The following is a 10,149-nucleotide window of genomic DNA, read 5'->3' on the forward strand; positions in this document are numbered from 1 at the left end:
GGATCAGGGCCATGCACATCCATCCCCAGAGGAAACTCTGTCAGTCACGCCCTCAGGCCTGCCGGTAAAGCAAGTTCCAGGAAAAAAGTCTAAAAATACACTTTGCTTGAGGTGATAGAAACATGTAGCTAGTTAAGCACAAAGCAAAGACAGTTTAAATAATAACAATGGTCACAAGATGCTTAGTGTCTGCCTTTGGCTTTAAAGATAACATCACTGATCTACAGTCATGGGATGTTTTGCAGAATCTTGGTTCCTCACCCCAGTTAGATCACCCAACCACAGTGAGGAAGGCTCCAGACAAGGTGACGTCAGGAACTAAATTAATCAGACGAAGGAAAACCACTGAAGCTTAGACAAGAGCTCACCAGTCAGCATCACCTACGACCCCTAACCCCTAATCCTCAAATCTTGCCTTTAAAAACCCTTGATTGAAAACCACCACCAGGGAGTTCAGGGTTTAAGTAATAGCTTCCGGTTCTCCTTGTTTGGTGTCCTGAAAATAAATTGCCATGATTTCTCCGCTGAAAAATTTGAGATTAATGTTTGGTGTGTCTGCGTGTTGAGCTGGGGACCCGCCCTTAGTTCAGTGATAGCAATTTATGAGAACTTTAGGCATATGAGCTACTTAATGTGAATGTGATTTCTCCTGACTTTCAGCAAATTTAATTAAAAAGGAAATTTGTTTATTTACGTGCAAAATATACACAGAAAACTGCACTAGTCATACGTGAACAGATTGCTGACTTTGCAGCAAGGGAAGATGCCTATCCATGTAAATAGTTAAGACATGAAGAAAGAGGACATTGCCATTGTCCCCAGCTTGCTGCTGCCTAGCCACTATACCCTCATCCCCAAGGGCAGCCATGCTTCGCTTCTGACTTCACAGACCATACTTTACTGTACTCCACATCTGACCCTTTATAAATGTGATCAAACTGTGCTCACCTTTGTGCCTGGCTCCCTTTGTCCAACACATGTATTTTACGTGTCACCCGAGTTTCACTGCAGCAGGAGGTGTCGTCACGGCAGTGCAATACCCCACTGCAGGGCTTTATTTACCCATCATTCTATTGTCGATGGATATGGGCTTCGTTTTTAATTTTTGCCTGTTAAAATAGTGTTATTGCAAGTATTTTTGTACACATCTTTTGATGTACATAGATATAGTTTCCAATTTGGTGTATCAGGTATTTATGAGCTTATTTTTGTACATATTGGTGGACAAGTCCACAGATTTATACTCTTACATGTGCTGTAGTTTCATTGCACATGTAATGTGCAACTAAAACTTAGAATTGTCTGCCATTTAAAAAAATAGGTATGTTGTTAGTTATGCCCGAAATTTCATTATGGTTTTAATTTATATTTTCTTAATGACTAAGGAGATTTTGTACTTCTTCCAATCAATTTCCATGTTCTCCTGCATAATGTTATTATTGAAAAATCATTCATTGATTCAGTAAATATTTCTTAAATTTCTAGAAAGTCTGACAATGAGCAAAACCAGGCAGGCCCCAGCCCTTAACAGAGCTTACATTTTGGGTAGGGAGCCAGGAGTTGAACATAAAAACACACATAAAATGCCCAATCACAGCTGAGTAACTGCTGCAGAGGGTAGCTACGTGGCATAGTGGTAGAAAATACTAAGAATGTTTTATTAAGTCAGAGATTTCCAGGCAGTCTTTTCCAAGAAAAAGTTAAACCTAGCTGAGGTCTTAAAAATGAATCGGAGTTAATTTGGTGCAGAAAGCATGGCTGAGACCTCCAGGAAAAGGAGGAGGCATGGCCACAGGCCCTGTGTCCTGGGCCACTTCCTGTTTGCTCGGGAGGAATGTCAGCCTGGCCAGTCAGCCCGTTCTTTGCCAGACACTGTGTTGTGGTGTTGGCATGCCCATCAGTTAGTTTAGGGGGAGGCTCCACTGTGTCTCCCACACAGGCTTGCTCCCAGGAGAAGGAGCACTAGGAGCACCACCTTAGTCCCGCTGTGACAAGCACACAGCCATGTTTACTGAGAAGGCGCACCACCTCTGCACCTCTGTCCTCAGTGGAAGGACAGCACACACAGCAGGGAGGCCTGCCCTCTGTGCTCCGGCAGTCTCATCAGTGCCTCCAAGTGACAGCCAACACGAAAGTGCCCTAAAGGCAGAGGGTCCTCCGGGAAGCAAAGGAAGACAGGACCCACAGGGTTTCACAGCTCAGATGCAAAGTCAAGGCCTTGAGTGCCCTGTTGCTCTGTTCTCCTACCTCCAGCACACATAGCGGGTGGGCTCTGGAGATCTAGGTTTGCCACCATGCTAATTTCAGATAATTTGAGAGTAAATAACAAGGTGCTAGGTTGTGCAGTCCTGGCAGTCAGGACAGAGGGAGTCAGTGAAAGCTGAGCGTTTGGGGGAAGCTGCCCCCTCTCAACACCTGCATCCAAGACCTGCCGACCACAGTCACTCTCTTTGCTGCTGCCCGTGGAGATGACCTTGGTGACCAGATTCTGACCTGTTCACTCTGTGTGGCTTTTCAAGGCTTTGCTCTTCCTGCTTTGCCCAAGCTTGCCCCTTCCTGGCCCAGGACCCTGAAAGTACATATATATGGTGTGTATACACACACACACACACATACATACATACACACATACATACACATATACACCACAAGCAGCAGCTTCCATGGGTAGAGGTCTGAGCCCTGCCCAGAGCCATTTGCCCAAGCACCAAAGATTCTGCACTGGGGAAACCAACCGCATCTGTGTGGCTGTGACCATGTCAAAATGAAGATAATACATTTTTCAATGAAAATAACTGATTAGAGAATAAGAGAAAATGACTCAGAAATGATTTTGAAAACTCAACAAGGACAAAATTATTACAAGTAAAAATTGTCCACAAATACTGTTTTAAAAATTGATAAACCTGCCTGGATAAAACACTTTCCTGGCCTCCCCAATGACCCAAGTAAGGTCCTAATGAACCCTCTGCCTGCCACTCACATTTATTGGTGTGGCTGGATATATTTCAGGACCGTGAATTCCTTGTTAGCTCCACAGTGCCCCCTGGTGGCATATATGACAGAAGACCCAGTAACCACCCTTATATGTTGCTTAAATGCAGGTGACTACAGATTTTAATAAAAAATCTACACTTTTCTTGCTGGGATTTAGTTAGGCTCTTTACACCCTTTGATGATAATATTTATTAACACATTGTACTGAGTTATCAGCAGCAAATCTAAAAGAGGCATGGTTAAAAACCAAACCTAAAACTCTTTTAGTCCAGATTCCAGTCATCTGATCGAGCAATTAAAACAGCATCATCAAGGCTGTAATAGGTGAGAGAGACTTTACTAGAATTATTTTTCCATTTTATTATATTTTCATTTATATTTCAAATAACTAGGGAAACAGCCGTCTATGCTGCTGTTCCTTCTTCTGAGCCACACTCCCCATCCAACGTCTTTAAACCCTGAGGCAGAGATCAGGCACAATTAGGCACAGCTTTCGTTCCATGGAGAATGGTGAGAGAGGAGAAATAAATAGGCCGGTGCAGTGGGCAGAATAAAACCCCTAAGGACGTCCATGGGCCAGTGCCCAGACACGTGGATGTGGCAGGGTAGTGGAGAAGAGCCAGTACGGTGACCACGGAGTTAAGGTTGCTAGTCTGCTGACTTTAAGTTAAGGACATTGTCCTGGATTATCCTGGTGGGCCAACATCGTCGTAGCATCATTATCAGTGGGTGGAAGAGGCAGAAGAGGAGGGCAGAGTGATATGGTTTGAGAAGGGCTCAACCCACCCATGCCGGCTCTCAGGATGAAAGGGCCATGCGACAAGGAACATGGGGGTGGCCTCTCTGAGCTGAAAAAGGCAAGAAAACAGATTGCCCCTTATAACCTCCAGAAAGACCCAACTTTGAGAACCCTTTATGTCAGCTGACTGGGGTCAGGATTAATTTCTTGACCTCTCGAACTCTGGGATAACAAATCTGTGTTACTGTAAGTCACTCAGGTTGTGGTAAGTTGTTACAACAGCACTGCAAAATTATACAATCAGTTTATACACTAACATATTTATGTAAAAATAAGGAAGCAACCTCATAACTCGTACAATTTTTATTTCTGCAACTTCACTGTCTGTGAGAAGAGTTCCCTGGTCAGATGTGACAGAATATCATGAGAGGAAGTAAGGTAAGAAGTAGAAGTGGCTGCTACCAGCAGATGGCGATTGTTTTTCTAAGAACTAAAGATATGGCTATTTTCTAGCCTTTGGGCTGTATATATAACTGTGTGTGTGCATTAAAGTGTGGCATGTATATGTGCAGGTGGGTATGTGCATACACATGAGCACATGTTAGAGTATGAATGCGAGTACATGAGCATGTGGTAGTGCGAGTGTGAGCATGTGCTTACATGTGCATGTATGTGTATGCAGGGGAGGGTGCATGCATAAGAGTGCACATATATTCTATGTATGCATATGTGTAGATGTGCACATGCATGCACACACATGCATTTCACAGATGCCAGATCTCTGAGGCAGCACAGCTCTCTTCCAGCAGAAGAAGCAGAGTCTGAAATTAGAGAGCTGACAGACCTGAGTTGTAATCAAGCTCTGCCCCTCCCTACTGCCCACCCTGGTCTTGACTATTGGTTTTTCCTGTGCTAGTGACGGTGATGCTGACAGTACAGAGGCCTGTGGGAGTGTCCCATCAGGGAGCAGCTGCGAGGCTTCGGGTCCACCCTAGTCGCTAGCATGTGGAAGTTGCTACAATGTTCTTCATACCTTCCCAACCATGATGTGCCATGAGTTTCTCATTCCAAAGTTTCCACTTGTCTTAGTTCCCAGGGCTGCCATGTCAATGTACCACAGACCAGATGGCTCAAACAACAGAAGTTTAATCTCTATCATAGATCTGGCAGCTAGAAGTCTGAGATCAGGGTGTAGGCAGGGTTAGTTACTTTTGAGGCTGTGAGAGAGAATCTGCTCTGGGCTTCTAGTCTGGTGTCTGGGGGGTTGCTGGCCATTCTTGGTATCTGTTGGGCTGTAGGAGTTTCTCTCTGTTCCCCCAACTTTACAGAGTATTCTTCCTGTGTGGATGTTTGTCTGCCTGCGTGTGTGTTCACATCTCTCCTCTTTATAATGGCACCAGTATTGTTGGATTGGAGACCTACTCTATTCCAGGATGACCTTGTCTTGCTTAATTAAATCTGAAGGACCCTATCTCCAAATATAGTCCATTTTGAGTTACCAGAGTTAGGACTTCAACACAGGAATTTTGGGGAAACAAATCAACCTATAAAATTATATCTTAGTTGCCATGTACAACTTAGACACTAAAATTTTATCTCTATATCAAAGGTCATCTATCTATCCATTCATCCACCCATCATCTTATCTGCCTACTTACCTATCATCTACATGAGAACATTTTAAAAAATTTCACAAGCTATTCATTTGCTAAGCAATCACTATTAAGAGAAGCTTATATAAAGCATCTGTTTTTGATTATATGATTACAACTTAAGGGCGATTGATAATCAGTGTGGTCCAATTAGCTAAAACAGAATAAGTTTAACCTGTGTGTGAGTAGTGATTATATATATACTCTCATATGAAGTTTTAACTCATTTGACCAGCAGAGGGCAATCCAAGCTAAACTTTGGAAAGCCTTTGTTGGATTTTTCAAATGACTTCAAGCAAGAACAAGGGTACATTCCTATCTTGGTCTCAATCTTAAAGGAGCAGCTTTTAGTTTTAACCCATGGAGTGTAATATTGGCTGCAGGTTTGTCATGTACAGTCTGTATAACATTGAGGCGTGTTTCCTCTATTCCCAGTGTGCTGAAAGAGTTTTTATTCTAAATGGGAACTGGATGTTATCAAATGTATTTTCCTGCATTTATTAATGATGATCACGTTATTTCAATCCTTCATTTTGTTTATGTGGTGTACCACATTTACTGATGGGCAGGTATTGTACCAACCTTGCATCCCAGGAGTAGACCCCGCTTGATCATGGTGTATGATCTTTTTTAACATATTGCTGAATCCAGTTTGTAATATTTTGTTGAGGATTTTAGCATCTATACTCATCAGGGATATGGGCCTGTAATTTTCTTTCTCAGTAGTGCCTTATCTATTTTTGGAATTAGAATAATGCGTACATCATAAAGTAAGCTTAGGGATGTATCCTTCTCTTAACTTTTTTGCAATAGTTTAAGGAGGATGGATGTTATTTCTTCTTTGAATGTTTGGTATAATTCACCTGTGAAGCCATCTGGTTCAGGACTTTTGCTTGCCGGGCATTTTGATTAGTGCTTCAGTTTTACTAGTTGCAATTTGTCTATTCAGATTTGCTGATTGTTCCTTATTCAGTTTTGGAAGATTGTATGTTTCTTGGATTTTACCAATTTCATTCAAATTGTACAGTTTATTGGTATATAGTTGTTCACAGTATTTCCTTACAATCCTGTGTATTTCTTTGGTATAAGTTGTTGCTCTCTTATTTTATTTATGATTTTATTTATTTGGGCCCTCTCTCTTTTTTTCTTGAGGAGTCTGATTAAAGGTTTATCAACCTTTTTTTCCCCCCAAAACCCCAGCTCTTGGTTTCATTGATCTTTTGCATTATCCTTTCAGATTCTATTTCATTTATTTCTGCTCTGATCTTTATTATCTCCTTTTTCTACTCACTTTTGGGCTTTGTTCATTGTTTTATTTATAGTTTCTTTAAGTATAAAGTTAGATTGTTTATTTGATTTTTTTTGTTTCTTTTGCCTATAGTACTATTAATTTCCCTCTTACAACTGCTTTTGCTGTGTCCCATAGACTTTAGTTACTGTGTTCTTATTTTCATTTGTTTCAAGGTGTATTTTGGTTTCTTTCTTCATCACATTGTTAGCTCATTCATTGTTCAGTACCATGTTATTTAGCCTCTATATCTTTGTGTGTTTTTTAGTTTTTTTTTTTCCTTGTGATTGATTTCTAGTTTCATACCATTATGGTCTGAGAAGAAGTTTCATGTGAGTTCAGTCCTCTCAAATGTATTGAGACTTGTTTTATGTCCTAATATGTGGTTTATCCTAGAATATATTTCATGTGCACTTGAAAGTGCCTATTCTGCTGCTTTGGGGTGAGATCCCATGAATACATCAATTAAATCTATTGGATCTAGTATGTCATTTAAGACTGTTGTTTTCTTGTTGATTTTCTGTCCTGAAGATCTATCTGTTGATAACAATGAGGTATTACAATCTCCTACTATGACTGTATTACTATAGATCTCTCCCTTTATGTCCATCAAGATTTGCTTTATATATTCAAATAATTCTATGTTGGGTGCATAAATGTTTACAAAGGCTATCTCCTCTTGTTGGATTGCTCACTTTATCATTATGTATTACCCTCCTTTGTCTTTTACTATAGCCTTTTTATGAAAATTCTATTTTGTTAGATATAAATATTGTTACCCCAGGTTTTTATGTCCATTTGCATGAAATTTATATTTTACCCATTTATTTTCAGTCTGTGTGCATCTTTTGTTCTGAGGTGGGTCTCTTGTAGACAGTGTGTATACAGGCCTTGTTTTCTTATCCATTCAGCTACTCTGCATCTTTGATTGGATCATTTAAGCCATTTGCAATTAAAATGAGTATTGATAGGTATGTATTTATTGCCATTTTATTCTTTTAACTATGTTTCTCTGTTTTGCTGATTTCTTCTTCTTTTAAAAATGATGGTTTTATGCCACAAAGTTGGTGGCAATGCCTTAACCATATGTGTGTTGTTAGGCCCAAGAGCCTCTTCTGTGCTTGTCAAGGGCCGTGCTTACTTGCTCTTCTTTCATACAACAGTCTTTGTCTTTTTAAAGATCTGTTAACACTTCTTGTATTGCTGGTTTTGTGGTAACAAACTCTTTTAGCTTTTTCTTGTCTGGGAAGCTCTTTATTTCTCCTTCAGTTTTAAATGATGTCTGCTTTTACTACTCTTTTTAACATAGTACTGGAAGTCCTAGCCATAGAAATCAGACAAGATGAAGAAATAAAAGGCATTCAAATTGGAAAGAAAGAAGTAAAACTGCCATTATTTGTGGATGACATGATACTGTACATAGAGAACCCTAAAGATTCCACCGAAAACTACTAGGAGTGAGAAATAAATTCAGTAAAGTATCTGGATACAAAATAAATATCGAGAAATCAGTTGCATTCATATATACCAGTAATGAACTATCAAAAAGGGAGATTGAGAAAAATAATCCCATTTATAATTTCATTTAAAATATCCAGGAATAAACTGGATATCCAGGATATTTATTCCTGGATATCCAGGAATAAACTGAATTCAAGATGTAAAAGATCTGTACTTAGAAATTATAAGAAACCTGAGAAAAGTAATTGAAAAAGATACAAATAAGTGGAAGCATATACCATGTTCATGGATAGGAAAAACTAACATAATTAAAATGCTCATACTACTCAAAGCAATCTATGGATTCAACAAAATTCCTATCAAGACACCAATAGAATATTTCACAAAATTAGGACAAATATTTCAAAAATTTATATGGAACCACAGAGGACCCAGAATATTAGCAGAAATCTTGAGAAAGAAGTACAAAGTTGGAGAAATCATGCTTGATATAAAGCCATACTACAAAGCCATAGTAATAGAAACAGTGTGGTACTGGCAAAGCTCTTAAATATACGTTTCATTAAAACAGACATATAGAGCTATAGGACAGAACAGAGACCTCAGAAATAAAGCAAGTCTTTTATGGTCAATTAATATTTGACAAAAGTGGAAAGAACATACAATGGGGTAAAGACAATCTATATTCACTATATAATATTTGGAAAAATGGGAAGATATATGCAAATAATAAAACTAGACCAACTTCTTACACATTAGATAAGAATAAACTCAAAATGGAATAAAGACAAATGTAAGACTCAAAATTATAAACATCCTTGAAGAAAACATGGTTAGTAAAACCTCAGACATTTCTCATAGCAATATTTTCTGATATATTTTCTCAGGCAAGGGAAACAAAAGAAAAAATAAATAAATGTAACTACATCAAACCAGAAAGTTTTGCATAGCCAAGGAAATGACAAAATGAAAAGACAACCTACTGAGTGGGAGAACATATTGCCAATGATACATTTGGTAAGGGGTTAATATTGAAAATTTATAAATAATTTATATAACTCAACACCAAGAAGACAAACAATCCAATTAAAAAATGGGCAAAGCTCCTAAATAGATTCCTCCAAAGAGGACATACTGATGGTCATGGCCCACAGACATATCAAAAGATGATATGCCACTAATCATCAAAGAAATGCAATGCAAATGAGATACACATCACCCTGTCTGAATGGCGACCCTCAGTACATCAATAAAAAAGTGTTGGTGAGGAGGTGGAGAAAGGGAAACCCTAGTACACTGTCGGTGGGAATGCAGATTGGGGCAGCCACTGTGGAAAATAGTGTAGAGTTATTTCAAAAAATTAAAAATGGAACTTCTTTATGACCCAGCAATTCCAATTCTGGGAATATATCTGAAGAAATAAATATTAATTTGATAGAATATAGGTACCCCTATATTCACTGCAGCAGTACTTACAGTAGCCAAGATTAGGAAGCAGCCCAAGTGCCCAATAGTAGATGAGTAGATAAAAAGCTGTGGTAAATTTACACAATAGAATACTACTCGGCCATAAAAAAGAAGAAGTAAAAAACCTGAAATTTTACCTTTTGCGATAGTGTGGATAAAACTGGAGAGTATTATGCTGAGTTAACTAAGGCAATCAAATAAAGACTAATACCACATAATTTCACTTACATATGGAATCTAATGAACAAAATAGAAACAGACTCATAGATAGAAAACAGACTGACAGCTGTCAGAGAGAAGGGGTGGTTGCAGGGCTGGGTGTAAAAGCTGAAGGGATTAAGCCAAAAAAAAAAATCCCACAGACACAGACAACAGTGTGGTGATTGCCAGAGGAAAAGGGGTAGCGGGAAAATAGAAGAATGTAAGGGGGTATAAATGATGATGGAAGGAGACTTGATGTGGGGTGGTGAACACACAATACAATGTACAGATGATATATGATAGAACTACACACCTGAAACCTATATAATTTTATTAACTAATGT

At 39.0% G+C, this 10,149-nt stretch overlaps 1 non-coding gene across 1 annotated transcript; it reads right to left on the minus strand.

The window, feature by feature from the left end:
* Positions 1–7,713: 7,713 nt before the first annotated feature.
* On the minus strand, positions 7,714–7,839 carry LOC114514653. The gene has a single exon (XR_003686095.1). It is a non-coding gene; the product is annotated as a U6atac minor spliceosomal RNA (small nuclear RNA).
* Positions 7,840–10,149: the final 2,310 nt, after the last annotated feature.

The sequence above is a fragment of the Phyllostomus discolor genome, chromosome 3, assembly GCF_004126475.2.
Source record: "Phyllostomus discolor isolate MPI-MPIP mPhyDis1 chromosome 3, mPhyDis1.pri.v3, whole genome shotgun sequence".
NCBI classification, from domain to species: domain Eukaryota; kingdom Metazoa; phylum Chordata; class Mammalia; order Chiroptera; family Phyllostomidae; genus Phyllostomus; species Phyllostomus discolor.